At 34.4% G+C, this 18400-nt stretch overlaps 3 long non-coding RNA genes across 8 annotated transcripts in view; 2 read left to right on the top strand and 1 right to left on the bottom strand.

The window, feature by feature from the left end:
* Nucleotides 1–11092, bottom strand: part of LOC105471583 (uncharacterized) — a 24055-nt gene extending 12963 nt beyond the window's left edge. For 2 of the 6 annotated variants that reach the window (XR_011610671.1, XR_011610668.1), the window contains exons 1-3: nucleotides 10151–10229; nucleotides 9461–9572; nucleotides 4507–4553 (exon numbers count right to left, since the gene is read on the bottom strand). This is a non-coding gene — a long non-coding RNA (uncharacterized lncRNA). Of the gene's footprint in view, nucleotides 1–968; nucleotides 1058–4506; nucleotides 4554–7236; nucleotides 7278–9460; nucleotides 9573–10150; nucleotides 10230–11012 lie in introns of those variants that run through there. The other 4 variants (XR_011610667.1, XR_011610666.1, XR_011610669.1 and 1 more) reach the window with 3 other exon arrangements.
* The window catches only part of LOC139357471 (uncharacterized), a 109216-nt gene that overhangs the window by 19096 nt on the left and 71720 nt on the right, over nucleotides 1–18400 (top strand). The gene's annotated exons all lie outside the window — the stretch shown is intronic.
* Nucleotides 5796–18400, top strand: part of LOC105471582 (uncharacterized) — a 24736-nt gene continuing 12131 nt past the window's right edge. Inside the window, exons 1-2 of the long non-coding RNA XR_981230.3 lie at nucleotides 5796–5857; nucleotides 10132–10268. This is a non-coding gene — a long non-coding RNA (uncharacterized lncRNA). The remainder of the gene's footprint in view (nucleotides 5858–10131; nucleotides 10269–18400) is intronic.

Here is an 18400-nt window from a genome sequence, read left to right as displayed (position 1 = left end):
CAGGAGGGGAAGTTTATTTAAAAGGACTTTAGAACAGGAAGGAAAGGAAAATTTCCTTGGAAGAGACCAAAGCAGGTGCCTCAAAGTCCCACAGAGAGGGGAAGACAGCTGAAAAAAAGGCAGATCCTGACTTTTTGAGTGGGTCTAGGTCCATCCAGAATGGACACCATATTTTCCAGCCTCCTGTGCAGCTAGGTACAGCCATGTAACTAATGCTGGCCAATGAGACATGTTCTTTGTGACGTATCACATATCATCTGTGTGCCCTTTATCACTCCCTCTTTTTTCCTTCCTTTCTTCTTTCTTGCCTCTACATCAAAATTCTGCTTTCCTTAACTATGAAGTAAAGGCCACAAATGATGGAATAAGAAAATAAAAGAAAGAATCTTTCTGATCCCTTGATGCATTAACCGCCATATCAATCCTCATCCACTTGTTCAGTTTTGTTTTAGAAAAAGTATAAATGTCAATCTTGCTTAAGCCTCTGTTACATTTGGGGTTTCTGTCACCAGCAGCTAAATATAATCCTAAACGATATAACTGGTATTATACTTCTTATGTAAATGACAGACTTAGGCGCAGAGAGGTAAACAATCTCGATTTAGGATATATAAACCCAAGAGAGTGTTGCTCCAAATTCCATGCATTTCCTCCCTGATCTGTTCAGGCAAGATGCAAATAAAAACAAGTAACAATCTCTTTTGGTAACAATGGAAATATATGCATGGCTCTTGAGGGGAGAATTTAAGCAAATTGTTTACTCAAGTCACTGTATGCTGGAACAATTTATGCCATTCTATCATGGCAGTGCTAGCTTTCCCGTCCTTAGCAAATCTCATCCAGCTAGCTCAAAGGAAGAGATAAAGAAGAAAGTTAGATCTTTTGAGCTAAACGAAACAGCAGATGAAAGCAAACAGGGAAATGCCATCAGTTCAGAAAATAAACAACATATTTATCCTAGTCTGTACCTTGAATGCCTTAGGAGGGAAGTATACAAATTGAGTTTCTTCTCCCTTTATTTTCTTTTTGACAATAGATGCTGTGAACATTAAATCTGTCAGAGCGCTTGTGGGGAGATAGGTCAGCTGATCCTTTCCAATGATTGACATCCTCGAGTTTCGGAGAGTTGACTAATGTAGAGATGATCTGGTCTTTTGACCTTCAGGCTGTCATAGAGACAGTCACAGAGTTTGCACAGGTTACAAGTTGCTGACCGAGTCTGATTTTTTTTTCCCCCTTAAGAACTGGAGTTGTGCAACAGATAATGGGGGGAAAATGAAAGTTTAAGCTGCGGTAAAAGACTTTTCTCCTAATAATAACATTAATATTCTTAATGTGTTCTGAAATGCACATTAGGTATGTAGTTACCATTGTGCTGTGTTATAAAATACTCTCTGTTAGAAAATAAAATGATACTATGACAGGAATTCACTTTGGGAGTGTGGAAAAAGCATAGAAAGATGAAGAAGATGCATTCCAGATCCAGCTCTGCTACTAACTCACCAGGTGACCTTGGGGAAGGAAATCATCTGAACTTTCTGAATCTCATTTTCCACATCTATAAAATAAGAGCTAAACAACTTTTAAGGGGTCTTTCAACTGTAAAATTAAAAGGAGAAAAATCTGGGATTCTCTTATCTCAATTCTCATATAAACTCTTTATTGTGCTAATTTCTGAGAGCAGGAATAACTCTCTATAGAACTACTTTTATCAGTATTTTACCATATGGAATTGTTTTTGTTTGAGAGGACATGATTTTACACTCATTTTTCTCAATTTCTATAACACCAAGCTAAGTAATAATGACCAGAATGGATTATCATCATATCTGCTAAAAGAAGTTTTCTGTATTTTTTAGGAAGTTGAAAAATATTTATTAGGCAATAGTCATAAATAATAATTACTACATTTAATATCATATAATAGTTATTAATAATTAATAAGTAATAACTTTATAATCATTTTCTTAAACCTTAGCTATCATATAATTCTGTGTCAACACTAAGAATAATTAGAGAGAGTGTATAATTTTTAAAATGCTTGTGTTTAAGCATGCATTTGTAACTTTTCTCTATTGTAATTTTGTTGTAAATGATTACTATTATTTAGGATCTAAATCATGTTGATAAAGGGAGCAAAATAGCAGCATTGTAATATGTAGGACGCCTACAGTTTCTAGGAATGCACTTTCATTTTGTGACTGTTCTTCTTTCTGATTCTATAAACAAAGAGGGAAAATAGACATTCTCCCAATCTCCCAGGGCCTTGTGACCATGAAGCTTAGTTTGTTAATCTCTATATTTCTCTTTTTCTCTCTGTCTACTATATATGTAGTTTATTCTATGTGTATAAAATTATTGAGAATAATTTCACCAAAGCAAATGTCTCCATCACTTAGGTTGCAGATATTTGTTTTCTTTTATATTCTATATTTTGGATCTCTTTTCATATTAGCTGCCATAATCTTACAGATAAAGCTGAAGCCTCCTTTAACTCCTTATGTATCTAATTCCCTTCCCTATCTCCTGAATATAAATCCTATCCTAAAATTGTTATGAATTCCTCACACTTACAAACAATATATACACTAGCTCTTAAATTTTTTTCATTGACATTATCTTTCTAGATATATCCTTCTAATTATTATTATCTAATGGTAGAGGCTAAGGATTTTGCTGAACATCCCATACACCACAGGACCGCCTCCAAAACAAGGAATTATTAGTGTCAAAATACCCCTAAATACTGCTAAGGTTGAGAAACCCTGATTACCCAAAGTAAATATTTTAATTTTATCTTATTAATTTAATTGAAATCCTAAGTATGTATTGCTAGAGAGAAAAAAGCAGACACTTCACATTGACTTACTTCTCCCAAGTGGAGAAACACAGTATCTCTAACTTGTGAAAGAAGAAAAAGTATATGAAAACATTATTGACAAACACCTCTCCATATATATTGTAGAGAACGTATAATCATTCATTATAATCATTGAAGTATAAAAAAGTTTCCACTCTTGCTTTTAGCAAAAAAAAATTGGCATTTCGTATTTAACTTGTTATAAGTATCCATTTTAATCTAACTATCAAGCTGTGTCAATCACTCAACCACTAGAAATAAAATAGGTCCTTCTTAATACTGTGCTTTTTGTCTGCATTGTAACATCTGGATGTATAAGAAACTAGACACTAATTTAGAAAAAAAAAAAAAAAAACCTTGTTAGTTTAACTACTCACTTTATTTATTTATTTATTTATTTATTTATTTATTGAGACAGAGTGTTGCTCTGTCGCCCAGGCTGGAGTGCAGTGGGGCAATCTTGGCTAACTGCAACCTCCGTCTCCCAGGTTCAAGTGATTCCCCTGCCTTAGTCTCCCGAGTAGCTGGGACTACAGGCGCCCACCACTACACCCGGCTAATGTTTTTGTATTTTAATAGAGATGGGGTTTCACCATGTTAGCCAGGATGGTCTTGATCTCCTGACCACGTGATCCACCCACCTCGGCCTCTCAAAGTGCTGGGATTACAGGTGTGAGCCACTGCGCCTGGTCTCAAACACATTTAAATTCACCAATTTTATGTGTACAATTCAATGATTTTTAGTAAATTTACTAAGCTGTGCAATCATCAGCATAATCTAGTTTTAGAATATTTCCATAATCCCAGTAAGATCACTCATATTTACTGACAGTTATTCCCTATGCGCTCTCCCTGCCAGTCCAGACAACTGCTTAGCCTACTTTTGTCCCTATGGATTTACAATTTTTTAGACGTTCATTATAAATGAAGCCATACGGTATGTAGTCTTCTTGTCTGACTTCTTTTGCAAATACATTTTACATGTTTTTCACAGGAAACTGCAGAAATCTGCTTTTATGATTTTGGTACACGTTTTGGGAGAAGACATTAAGTTTTAGGGTGGGGCTTTTAATTGTATAGGTTTAATATACTGAGCTAGCATGGAGATCACTGAATAATAATTACAAGCTACACGTTGAAATTATTTGAGAACATGTTCTCATTTTGTAGATATGTTTTCTAGAAAATTGTTTTTATTTTCTATTGTTTTTATGTTTTCATTATTGTCTTATTAAAAGTGTTATGCAACCTAAACTCATTCAATACCCAAGATGAATACTCATAATAAGATACGAGTATGTCTGACGCCTTGGCTGTTATGTAAAGAAGCACATTTCAATACACCTCACATTTTTTCAGTATATTTCAAAACATTCATTTATTGTGAGGACATTTCAAAACACTAATCCTTTCTAAAGTCATGCCTGAGGAAAACATGAAGGGAAATACATCTTCATGGAAATAACATCACATACAGATGTTAGCATACTCTGGTGTTAGACAAAGTGTATATTATTTATATTTGTTTTGTTTCAAGTTTAGTCTAACATGATTAGTATTGTCGTTTTTCTTAGGTTAAAATAAATGTCGGATCACCAAAACAAAGTTGAAATATACCAAAACATAAAGATTATATACAATCTTACATAGCATAAGAGATCCTCTTCTCTTTCACAAGAATATTTTCAGGCATCTGAAAAGAAAACATCAAAGATGATCACCTTTGAAGGAAGTTGAGGAATTTTAAAATCTGTTGCAAAAATCTTCCTATTTTAAATTATTCTTAAGACAAAAACCATATAATTTTGTTCTGCTGTTGAGCAGACTAATTCACAGAGAATTTCAAGAATTTTTTTGATTGAGACATTGTATAGTATTGGACTAATACATTTTTACTGATTCTTTTGCTTTTCTTAATTTATAATTTATATGCAACAAGATGTAGAGATATTAAGTGATAAGTTTAATGAGTTGCAGCAATTGCTTATACAGCTGTAATCCACACAAAACAAACATCCACAAGAATCTCATCACCCCAGAAAGTTCTCCCTTGTCCCCCTTTTCGCTCCCTTCTCCTCTACCCAAAACGCAACTGATCTTTGATATTAATGACCATAGATGAGTTTTTCTTGTTTTGGTACTTCATATAAATGAAACAGTACAGTATTTACTCCTTTATCACAAGTTTCTTTCACTCGATATAATATAAATGTTTCTCAAATTTCATATAATTTGTATATACATTCATATACAGTTTTTGCTATTTTGATTGTTTTTATTAAGTACTATAAACACATAAAATTTGTTTATTGATTATTAGTTGGTGGGTATTTGGGTTTTTTCAAGGCATAGTTATTATGAATAAAGTTATGATGAATATTTTTGTATATGTCTGTGGATATCTATTTTCAATCCTCTTAGATAAATACCAAGGAGTGTAATTTGGGTCACAGTTCACCAAAATGATTATAACAATGTAAACATCAATTGGCAGTATGTGAAAGTATCAGTTGCTATACATCCTGTCAATATTTAAATCTGCCAGTGTTTTTTAAATTTTAGCTATCTGTATGGGTGTGAAATATTACCAAATTGAGGACTAAATTATTACTTCTTTAATGAAAAAATATGTTTTCTGTTGTAGACAGTCCAACCAGTCAAAACCATTGCCCTCTTTCCCTTTTTAAAAATGTTTTATCCTTTTTATTGTTGACTTCTAAGGGGCTTTTAAATGTCTAAATATGTATTTTTTCCAGTCTGTGGTTTTCCTATTCATTTTGTCAAATATGCTTCCCGACAAAATTTTTCAATTTTGTTGAAACTCAGTTTATAATTTTTGCTTTCATGATTACTATTTTTTTCCGACTTATCTAAGCAAATTTTGTCTCAATGAAGAATTAATTATATTCTTCTATATTTTCTTTTAGATGCTTTATGCTTTTGTTTTACATGGAGGTCTATCATTCATCAGAAACTAATTTTTATGTATAAAATGAGGTAAGGGTGAAGGTTTGTTTTTCCCTAATTTTCAAATCCAACTATTCCATCTCCATTTGTTATTATTTTTGTGAAGCCTTACTGCTGTTTTCCATAATGGCTGCGCTAATTTACAACCCCTCCAATAATGGAGTAGAAGTGCTTTCACCTGCCTCCATAACATTTAGAGAGCCTTCTCTGAACGCTGTTTCCACAATATATCACCAAAGAATAATAGAGTTGTAGCATTTTCTGTAATTGATTTATGTTAAACTGATTAAGCACTACTAACCTCTAATTATTGTCCAGATTTTTCAAAGAGTAGCACATTGGGTTATTATATATAAAGGAGTCATGTATTTCTGTGGCATAATTTCTGTTTCACATAATTAAAAAATCAATTATGTTGACCTCATATCTTATCATCCTCTAACATTCTTTTTATTTGTCTATACCTATTTCTAGCAACAATCTTGAAAGAGTTATGTGCCCTTTGTCTTTATTATCAATTATCCCATTCTAAATATGTTTCATACCCAGCACTCCACAATGCATACTTTTCACTTACCTGTATGTGGCCAAACCACTAATCATATCAATTTCCTTATCATATTATATTTTGACCTTTCTGAAGCACTCAAAGTAGATGACCTTTTTTTTTTTCCATTAAAAGCATGAGATTCAGAGATGAAAATTATAGTTTAGGAAGAAGAAAAAGAAGACAAAACTGGGTTAAAACGAACAAGGAAGATGCATTAGCGTATCTCTCTTTATCCTCCTCACACTGGGACAGTTGGTCCAAAGGAAATGTGTACAGCTCAAGTGGTGGATATGGAACTTGAGTTGACTGCAGAGGAATTAGGGAAAACCAACATTTTAGTTAGTGCAAGGTGATAAATGAAACGTTCTGAAAACTGGTTGAAGATATAGGGCAAGTTTGAGATGACAGATACAGCATATCAACTGAAATCATTCTGATAAGTCACCTAAAATTTTGTGCTTTTGTTTCTCATTCTACAAAATGGAGATAATAATCACTTACTTTTTTCCTCATGGCTATTTTGGGGGAAGAGTCTTGAACTAATGGATATGAAGGTATTTTGTAAATTTTGAATCCGTATACAATTATAGGTGTTAATACTAACTTATTAATGTAACCTAATTAACATGCTACAGATATGATTTCTATATTTTCAAATTTTATAAGCCAGAATGTATGCATGTGTGTTTATATGTGTGTATATTAATTTGCTATTGACATACATTCATTAAATTACTATTTTTAGGTTAAAAAGATTTAGTTTTGATCTCTAAAATTTTTTATAAAGGAAAAATTGTGAAAAGGACATGAAGGAGAGTCTTAAAACTGAATACATTTAGCTTTATGAAAAACTCCTTACATTTTCATATTTTTCCCCATTCTTCTCCGACGAGTGAAGTCTTCATTATGCAGCATGAGATGAAAAATCAATGTTTAGAAACTACTGATTTAGAAGCTGCCTTTCGGAGGTATAACATTTTTATTGCTTCAGGTAATAAAATCACTGAAGATTGTTTTGTAAATTCAGAAAACACTGAAAGTACCTTAGCCATAACCTCTTGAATGCCATACACACTAAAAGTTGAATGCAGCCCTACTATAAAATTATGACTTTGAATACTGGTTTGTTGGGTCAATTGAAATATTGTGAAAACATTATGTGAAAATATTCAGCGTATCAAAACATATACTTCTGCTTCTATAGCAAATTTTAAAAAAAGAAAAATCTGCTAAGATTTATTAGGCTGGTGCAAAATTAATTGCATTATTTTTGCCATTTTTTTAATGGCAGGAAACACAATTACTTTTGCAACAGCCTAATACATCTGGCTGTGTACCTGACTTGTCCAGTAAATTTTGAGCTTTTGGGAAAGCAGGACCACAGCAATTAGAACATTGCTTTTTTTTTTTTATTTTGTAAACACATATTAGGTTTGATAAGTACTATGAGTCCAACATAACATTTAGGATCAAGTACAGATAATTTTAAATGGTATGGTAAGCTGAATAATGAACCCCCAAATATATCCACATAATCATCTCTGGAATTTGGGAATGCTACCAAGGGACTTAGCAGATTTGATTAAATTAAGGATATTGAGATGAGGAGATGCTCCCAGATTTTAGAGATCGGCCCAGTGTAATCACAGTGATCCTCACAGAAGAATGTAGGAGAAGCCAGAGGAGAAGGCAATGTTATGATGGAAGCCATAACTGGAATGATGCAATTTGAAGATGGAGGAAGACGTTAGGAACCAAAGGATGCAGATGACCATTAGACATAGGCAAGAAGGTCGAGTGTGGTGGTTCACACCTGTAATCCCAGCACTTTGGGAGGCAGAGGCGAGTGGATCATGAGGTCAGGAGATCAAGACCATCCTGATCAACACGGTGAAACCCCGTCTCTACTAAAATAACAAAAATTAGCCAGGCGTGGTCGTGTGTGCCTGTAGTCCCAGCTACTCAGGAGGTTGAGGCAGGAGAACCGCTTGAACCCAGGAGGCGGAGGTTGCAGTGAGAGCAACTGCACTCCAGCCTGTGTGACAGAGCAAGACTCCATCTCAAAAAAAAAAAAAAAAAAAGAAAAGAAAAGAAAAAAGCAAGAAAAATGAGTTTTCTCTGCAAAGCCTGAGAAGGAACCAGCCCTGCCAACTCCATGACATTGGCCCAATGAAAATAACTTAAGACCTCTGACCTCCACAACCATAAGAGGATATATTTGTGTTGTTTTACATCACTGTATTGTGATAGTTTATTATTGTAACAACAGGAAACTAGGACAAGTAGTAAGTAGTATTCAACCTCTTTTAAAATTAAAGCCGAGGCTACTTGCAAATGATGACACAATTGGAATCTGTTGCATTTTTCTGTACACACCAAGCATTACAGAACATTTAAAAGCTAGCTTCTACTACAGGGTTATAGCTCAGGGATTAATAAGGATTGCTTTTCTATTCACCTTCTTGTTTTATTATTATTTTCAATTTCCTGGAAGACATTATATCCTATTAAAGGTTTAAATGTTTAAGATATGCTTAAATGCACCAAATAGGTTTATAATAGAAAGTTCTTATAATCAGACTTTGATGATCTGAATGTCTATGTCCCCTGAAAATTCATATGTTGAAAAACTACCTTCCAAAGTTATGGTATTAGGTGGAGTCTTTGGTAGGTGCATACTTCATGAGGTCAGAGACTACGTGAGTGAGAATTGTGCCCCTTATAAAACAGACCAAGAAAAAGACCCCTCGCCCTTTCCACCCTGTGAGGGTACAGTGAAAAGATGGCCTACCAATAAGTGGACTATCACCAGATACCAAATTTGCTTGGACTTCCCAGCCTCTATAACTGTGACACAAATTTCTGTTGTTTAGAAGCCACCCAGTTTATGGTATTTTGTCACAGCATCATGAAATGGCAAAGACTGAAAATGGAAAGCCCAAATAGTATGGAAAGTTGGAGGAAAGGCATTTTTTTTTTCTCCATGTTTAAGCCAAGACATCCATCTTCTCCTGACTTTGGATCTCAGTGCTCCACCAGACTGAGACTTACACCACGGCCCATCCCTTGCTCTCATGCCCCACCTTTCAATTCCCCTTCTCGGATTTTCAGACATTGGCTTTCCTGGTCCTCCAGCTTGCAGAGCTAGCTTGCAATTGCAATGCAATTAAGTGCATTGTTTTCAAGAGAAAGAAACTTTGTATTAGTAGGTCAAAGAAAATTTGGCCAGGCATGATGACTCATGCATGTAATCCCAGCACTTTGGGAGGCTGAGGCAGGTAACCTGACCAATATAGTGAAACCCCATCTCTACTAAATATACAAAAATTAGCCAGGTGTGGTGGTGTGCACCTGTAGTCCCAGCTACTCAGGAGGCCAAGACAGGAGAATTGCTTGAACCCAGCAGGCAGAGGTTACAGTGGGCTGAGATCATGCCATTGCACTACAGCCTGAGTGACAGAGCGAGACTCTGTCTCAAAAAAGAAAAAAATAAACAAAAGAAAGAAAAGTAATTGGTAGGATATGATGTGGCTCACAGAGTTTAAATATAATAATTAAGTGTTATCTTTGGATAGACCATATCAATCCAGGTGCCTAAGCTAAATGTTTATCTCTTCAGGAGATAAGTCAACTCTGGGGTATTTAAAACAAAAGCAGTGACATTTCTCATTAAATTTGACATTCAAGTTTCCAAACTCAAGAGTAATACAGAGAGCATAATTTAACTAGTTTGAGCCATATGCTTTCTCTTCAGCTAGCAGAAAGCTGGATACTTTGATTGATGGACCCAGGAAACACAAAGCACAGTGATGGAGAAGTAATTCCTCAAACAGAACTGGAAGGTGTTCTTACTAGAAGAAAATGAGAATGAATGCTCAGCAGTCAACACAAGTAAGTCAGCAAATAAATAAACACACGTGCATGCATACAAAATACTATTGTCAGTGCTATGGAAACCCTCCCTCTTTCTTAAGAATGATCAGTTACACAATTATACACTTATATTTTATAGATATCAGTTCATAGTTCTTCAGAATAGGGCCAGGTAGCACCTAAGAAATGGCATGCATTATAAATAGTTGCTAATAATTAAGCCATGAACATAAGGGTAGTGGCTGTTCATGACCTCCATAACTACACACATTCTCCCTTTTAATTGTTGTGCCTCAGTGCATATGTAATAGATAATCTTGATTATAATCTCCATTTTTATGACAATTAATTTTGGACAGCCATGATTCACTTTAGAGGAATATGTTTATTAAGGCATTAATACATCCTGGCATTAGTGTGATGCTCCAGGAATGTTGGGAGGGCAACATTTTATACTGGGAAAACATACAGCAGAGCAGGTAAACCAAAGCCTGGGTAACCATGATGTTAACCTCTAATGGATGTAAATCACTTACAGAAGATATTAAGGAGTACAAAGAAACAAAAAATAATGACAATTACAGGGGCCTAATTTACTCACATATACAAAAGGGTAGAAACTTGAACAAAGTTTGTAAATCCTTCAAAGATTAAACAAAGTGTTGGCCACTATTTTTAAGGCTTGAAGAGTGAAGTCACAATACCCTTACAGATGAAAGTAAAATTAAAGCTAACACTATGGTATAGCGACTACTTACATACCATTTCCTTGTATTGGGCTTTGTAAGTAATCTAGAGACTCTCAGTGTTTACTAAAGGTTTCTTCTTTTAGAGGCGGGCCCAATGTAATCAATCACAATGGAATGACACTGTAATCACAATGTAATCACAAAGGAATGACCTTGTCATTGTCCAATCAAAGCAAGTAAAGCTGACAAAACCAAAAGCTGCCTTTGAAATCAGTTTGTAAATACCTCTTATGCAGATCATGCTGATTACCAAAAAGAAACACACTAATAACAATTCAGGCAGTGTTGGGTTTGACTTGTGTCCCCACCAAAATCTCAACTTGAATTGTATCTCCCAGAATTCCCATGTGTTGTGGGAAGGACCCAGGGGGAGATAATTGAATCACGTGGGCCAGTCTTTCTGGTACTATTCTTGCGAGAGTGAGTAAGTCTCACAAGATCTGATGGATTTATCAGGGGTTTCCACTTTGGCTTCTTCTTAATCTTCACTTGCCACAGCCATGTAAGAAGTGCCTTTCTCCTCCTGCCATGATTCTGAGGCCTCCCCAGTCATGTGGAACTGTAAGTTCAATTAAACCTGTTTTTCTTCCCAGTCTCAGGTATGCCTTTATCAGCAATGTGAAAACGGACTAATACAGGCAGTAATTCAGGCAGGTAATATTTTTATCTATCTTCCATGCAACACAATAATTTAGCATTTGTAATTAACAACAGATAGAATACTCTTTTCTATAATGGGAGAAAATAGATCCTGTTTTACATGACAGAAAATTAAATAATCTGAACTTTATAACTCTCAAATTTAGTTTAGACAATTTCCATACAAAAATATCCTCTAGGAATAATTTAAATACATATGGTATAAATTAAGAATGATAACACAGGTAATATTCAGTCATATTTGGAATTATGGCACTTTTGTGTGCAGGGGAGATTAAAGCTAAGAGACCAGAAAGTACAGAATGGGAAGGATTGTAGTCTGGAAGACATTCGCTCTGTGTCAGATTTTATATCAATGAAATAAATAATCTCCTGTGCTGTTCAAGCCATAGACATGCATACACACATACAGACACAACTGTGTAACAAATCTAGAACAGGTCACATAAGAGACGAAACCCATGGAGAAATCAATATTAAAGCTTGTTGAGTCCTTTGTCCTATAATCAGAGGTCTGCATTCTTGTTCTGAGAGCATGTATAGTTAGCTTTCGGAACTTCTTCTTCAGTGTATTGTGTCTATGTACATGTACAGTTTTCCATGTAAACACTTTAAAAATACTAATTTGCATTCTATCTAGACTGGCATCCAATCTATATACAGTCATCCCTCAGTATTCATGTTTGGGGGATTGGTTTTAGGAACTCCCAATCCCTACAGATACCCAAATCTGTGGGTGCTCAAGTCCCTTCTGTAAAATTGTATTTTCATAAAACCTATGCATATTCTCCCATATACTTTAAATGACTTCTAGATTACTTTTAATGCTGAATGCAATGTAAATGCCATGTAAGTAGTTACTGTACTGCAGTGTTTAGGGCAGAATGACTGAAAACAAGTCCGTATATGTTTAGTACAGATGCAGCATCCTGTCCTAGACCTAACTACACTTTCAATCTAAGGTTGGTTGAATCCACAAATATGGAACCCATGAATTCAGAGGGCTGACAATGTAAATCTAATAATTTATTTTTAGGTTCAAACCAAAAATGTTTGAGTGTCAGATACTATGGTAAGCAGACTAGAGACAAAGGAAGACTGAAATGCAGTCTCCACTTCTCAGGGCTCATGTGGAAATACAGTTAATGTACAAAACAAATGATATCAAAACAAACATGGGTGTTGGCCAGGAAATGAAGCATAGAGCATATGGAACATTTTCTGAATCAAGGGTTGGCAAACTTTTACTATCCGCTAGAGAATAAATATATATATGTGTGTGTGTATATATATATATTTATTATACTTTAAGTTCTAGGGTACATGTGCACAACGTGCAGTTTTGTTACGTATGTATACATGTGCCATGTTGGTTTGCTGCACCCTTTAACTCATCATTTACATTAGGTGTTAGGAGAAATACCTAAAGTAAAAATATTTTAAGCTTTGTGGGCCATGCAGTTTTTGGTCACAACTATTCAACTCTGCTGTTGTAGTACGAAAATAGCCATGAACAATACTTAAGTGAATAGGCATGGCTGTGTTCCAATCAAAATTTATTTAGGAAACTTTGTGGTGGGGGTGATGGTAAATTTGAACCACTGGCCATACTTGGCTGAATCTTTATCTAGATCTTGAAAAACAAGATGGAACTAAACAACTTTAGAAATGTATAAATATTTTATCAAGCAGAAGGAACAGAAAAGTCAAAGCATGAAGCCTTGTGAGGTATCTGAGCAGTTTGAAAAACGATTTGAGTGTCTATACCTGTGTTGTATAGCTAAATTAAGTTATTGCATATTTAATCAATACAGCAACTCCATTCTTACTGGTGAGAGAAAGAGTCCATAATAATGTGGGGAAAATAAGATTCAAATATGCAAATACGAGTTTGACTTTAAAACCCTGCTCTTTGCACTGTACCTCGTTTCTTTAGTCTGAGAAACATATACTTGTTAAATACTGAATACTTGATAATTACAGGTCTCCACCTTTTATATGGAAATTACATTGAATGGTTCTAAAAGTAATGACCATGTATGGTGAGCTCCCCTTCTTTAAAATGCTGAGGAATAAGAAATAAACAAATTTACTTATAAGTGCATGGTTCGTATTATGTAATTAATCTGCCCTGAAACACCAGTTAATTATGAATTACAGGTTGCCAAACAGACTGAATTTGAAATAGATTCACTTTTTAATTTTCTTTTGCTCAATGTTGTAGGGCAGATTCTGCTTTCATTCATCCACCACTGGCTACAAGTGGAAGTAACTCCATTTCCTTTAACACTTTCCCATTGTAACGGCACACAAACATATGTTCTTGCTGGACTCTCAATTAATTATGACAGAAACTGTGAAGCACCCTATGTGCTTCTTCTGGAATTTTGAAATGCTATCAATCATGTTTGCATGTTGCCTTGGGAAAATCAGTGATGCTGTATTTAGGCTAAAAGATGGGAAAGTTATTAGACATCTGTGTTAGAAACAAATAGGCAAAATCACAATTGAGAGTTTTCAAACTGAAGTCACTGCAAACATACAAAATGGGATCAAGGAGTGACTTCTAAACATTTGTCATTCATACGCTTAAAGATTTCAGGAAATGAATTATCCACATCAAAACTGAAATCTGGAGCTCGGCTATACTTCATTAGGTTTATTAACTGTGATGCCAACAGCTTAATATAAATTATTCTCCTATAAGTACCCAAGAAGAGAACTAAACACTTTTTAAAAAGATGAAAAAAAAAAAGATTGCATGGTTTTCAATGTTATGATTATTCATGAGCCCACATATATTTGGTGCTGCTGAATCATCTCTAATGAGTTTGGATGTTACAATAAATACCATTTATCATTCCATCATGTAAAAGCCTTCTCTCTACATAGAGTGATAGAACAGGAAGACCCACAAGATTAACTTGTCCTCCACTTTCATTTTTCACAGAAAGAAACTGAAGAACACAGAGGGGTCACATAGCTAGTTAAAAACAGAGATGATATTGCTAAATCTTAGTGTTCTTTACACATTACCGTATTTCTTTGCTTGTCTTTCTTTGGAAGGGTATTCTGAACTTGAATATGTACTGATCTGGCAGGCAAGTTTGATTTCATAGCTCTGTTAATGTGTTTCTTAATTTTCTATTTTTTTAAACAAATTAACCTACTTTAATTTATTCTTAATATATGAGATTCTCTCTGCTTCCCCGCAAAGATGGTGGCTAAGTCCCTGCTTTATCTGATCAAATTAGACATGGAATGGACATTGCACATGTGTATAGCATCAATATTCCAACCTTGATAAAAAGCAGTCATATCTAGATATTTCATTGGAAATTGAGTCTACTGCCTAAATCAAATACATACAATGATCTGTTATTCTTTGCCTGGTCAGCAACCTCTCGTTTACTGCTGAAATGAATTGACACTTTTAAAATTAATAAAATATTCTAGTCCACTTTTCCAGTAGTTTTTCTCCTTTTCCCCCATTTACCAGCAACTACTCACTCTTCTTGTCCTACCTTTGTTTAAGTTGATTTCTCCATTTATATTATTCTTAACTTTAATAGTAGTTATGCCAGTATGAATGAGGCACATTTAAGCCTGGATTTCAAATTTCAGCCATGGTGCTTGCTACTTAACCTGACATGTATTTGTTGGAGACTCAGGAGATTTACAACTTAGTAAAATGAATTATAACAAGCAAGAAATTAACCGCAGCTTTCATCAGTCTTCTCTCTCTCTCTCTCTCTCTCTCTCTCTTGCTTGCTCGCTCGCCATTCTCCTGCCTTAGCCTCCGGAGTAGCTGGGACTACAGACGCCCACCACCAAGCCCGACTAATTTTTTGTATTTTTAGTAGAGATGGGGTTTCACTGGGTTAGCCAGGATGGTCTCGATCGCCTGACCTAGTGATCTGCCCTCCTCGGCCTCCCAAAGTGCTGGGATTACAGGCATGAGCATCTGTTCTCTTTCTTACAAAGATTATTGTCTTCAGCTGGGAGGAGCTAGAAGGTAACTTAATGACCATGCAAAATAAAGACGATTTTAGAATCTCCATCTTTAATGCCCGTATCCTATGAGCAGTTTGAAAACTGTCATTTCCCCCAGTAAATTTATTCTTAAAATATTTTCTACTTTTAAACTATATACTTTTTGAGAGTAAAAATAGAGTCCCTTTTATTTTTCTGGGTTTTTTTTTTTTGATTTGTTTGTTTAAATAATACTGTGGTAAAGAATATTAATATTAGAGATCAGAAATGTCTTGTTAAAAAGCTAAACATGATCAGGTATAATCAGAAAACAATCTTAGTATTTTCCACCTCTTTCTTTAAATGTATCTTGTCAGATATTCTTTGCCATTTCCTGGAAAATACATTAGATATAGTTGTTAGCTTTGTAGTGACACAAGTCCCACAGTTTTCAGGTTATTACCGTTTTATTTTCAATTATTAAAATGAAGTTTCTATTCTCCTTGTGAATTTAAAGCTTTTTCCAGCCTCACCAGCTCACATCTGACCAGCAGTGAGGAATGTGAGATGGTCTGTTCTGCCTCCTTTTTCAAATTTCCTTTTACTCTGCTAGATCATCCAACCTGTCTCTCTCTCTGACTCTCTATCTCTCTGTCTCTCTCTCTCTCTCTCTCTCTCACACACACACACACACACACACACACACACTTTATTTATTCTTTCAATCATGCTCCATATTGTTCTTCCCCATAACCCATTTAGAGCTCAACCAGAAGTGATCTTTAACTGCAATCACTTAGATTCCTTCTAGCATCATTCTGAAAGCTATTTCTTATGGTTTCTGTTTAAGCCCTTGATGTAGGCTCAAGCATTCCCTCACTGATCTATTTTCTTTCTGTCTCTACCTTCATGTATTTGAACTCTTAAATTCTTTCTTCTATGTATTTTTAGCCCATTTCCATGTAGTTTCCAGAATGTGTAATATTTATTTTAATGGGAAAAAATCTCATGGAATTGCAGACCCATTGTCATTCTTGTACAATGGTTGTTTCTAATCATATCAACATAGCAATAGCGTGGAAGGATGGAAATCAGCAAAATTAAAATCAGGAACCAAAATTGAATGCCAGAAATATCACCATTCTAAGACTTCAACAACACATTGATGCATTTGATCTATAAATTTTCCTGATGAAAACAGACCGGAAAGGCACATTTTTAAAAATTGCACAATTCTGATTCCAGAAAGATTTTATTACTGTCATTATATATATGTGTATGTACATATATACATACATACCTGTATGTGTGTATGCATATGTATATATGTGTTCATGTGTATATACATGTATATATGTGTGTGAACGTGCATGTGTATATATGTATGTGTATATATACATGTATATATGGATATGTATCATATGTATATGTGTGTGCATAAAATACATATATGCATATGCATCTATGTGTGTATACATATACATATATGTATGTATAGATGTACACACATCTATACATATGCGTATATGTATGTGTGTATGTATGTGTATGTGTATATGTGTATATATACATTGTGGACTGTATATGCATACAGGATTTTTCATTCTGGAAATTATATATACATATACACACACTTATATACATATATACACACATACGTATATGTATGTATAGATGTACACACATATATATGTACACACACACGATATATACTGACGAAGAAATATTGAAGAAATATATAATGAAGAAATATTGATTTTTACCAAGCTGTTGGAAGAGTTCCCAAACATAAAGCTTTTGAATGACTCTAAAAGACTTTCAAAATCATTGTCAATCCTTTAAAACATTGATTGTAGTTTCTTTTTAAAATAAGATAATTGAATTGTTTGTTTTTAGAAAGTTTGCAAGGAGAGGTTTTCAATATCATCAGTTCTTTTGCATCCAGCCTGCTATTCTGAAAACATCCACTGAGTACATACCAAGAGTTAGCCGTGGAGATACACAGTCGAACAAACAAAAACTAAAGTTCCTGTCAATACGGAGCTTATTTTTCTGGTGAAGAATAAAGATGTTAAATAAGTCGTTGCATGAAAATTTGGTTAGTGTTATGATCTGATGAATACAGACTGTTGTGCAAGCACCTTTTCGTTTACCATGTCTAGTAATTAAATACCATATAACAATCAAATATAACAAATAAACAGATGCTATCTTCTTTATTCTGCCTGGAATGCACTGGATGGTTCCTTTTTGACAGCTTTCAGCTGCAATATCAAATCTTCAGAAGAGATTTTTCCTTAAAAAAATATCGTCTAGTCCTTTCATACCTCCACCATATTTTAATTGTCTGTATAGCTTTCTTGCTTCTTTATTTACTTACTCATTCTCTGTATTTCTGTCTGAGTGTTTACTACTTACTTCCAAAGTCTAGACCAGGATTATGCACACAATAGTTATTCAATATTTGTAGATTAATTGAATAATAATGATATATAAATATATCCACTTGCATATAAGTCTTGTTAGTAATTTGTTAAAAACATTGATTCACTGACATGGTTTTCATAACTTTTAAAAAATTAGCCACCTTTTTTCTTTGTTAACTGTTAGTAATATTTCATTGTATGTATGTACCACATTTGCTTTATTCATTCATCCATTGATAGACATTTAGGTTACTTTCCGGGCTTGGATGTTGTAAATATTGTTGCAAAAAAACAAGAGACTGCAAATATCTCTTCAAAATACTGATTTCAAAACAAAAGAAAT

Source organism: Macaca nemestrina, chromosome 12 (assembly GCF_043159975.1).
Source record: "Macaca nemestrina isolate mMacNem1 chromosome 12, mMacNem.hap1, whole genome shotgun sequence".
Classification (NCBI taxonomy): domain Eukaryota; kingdom Metazoa; phylum Chordata; class Mammalia; order Primates; family Cercopithecidae; genus Macaca; species Macaca nemestrina.
The sequence above is the reverse complement of the archived record's forward strand: the minus strand, read 5'-3'. Positions and strand labels throughout refer to the sequence as shown.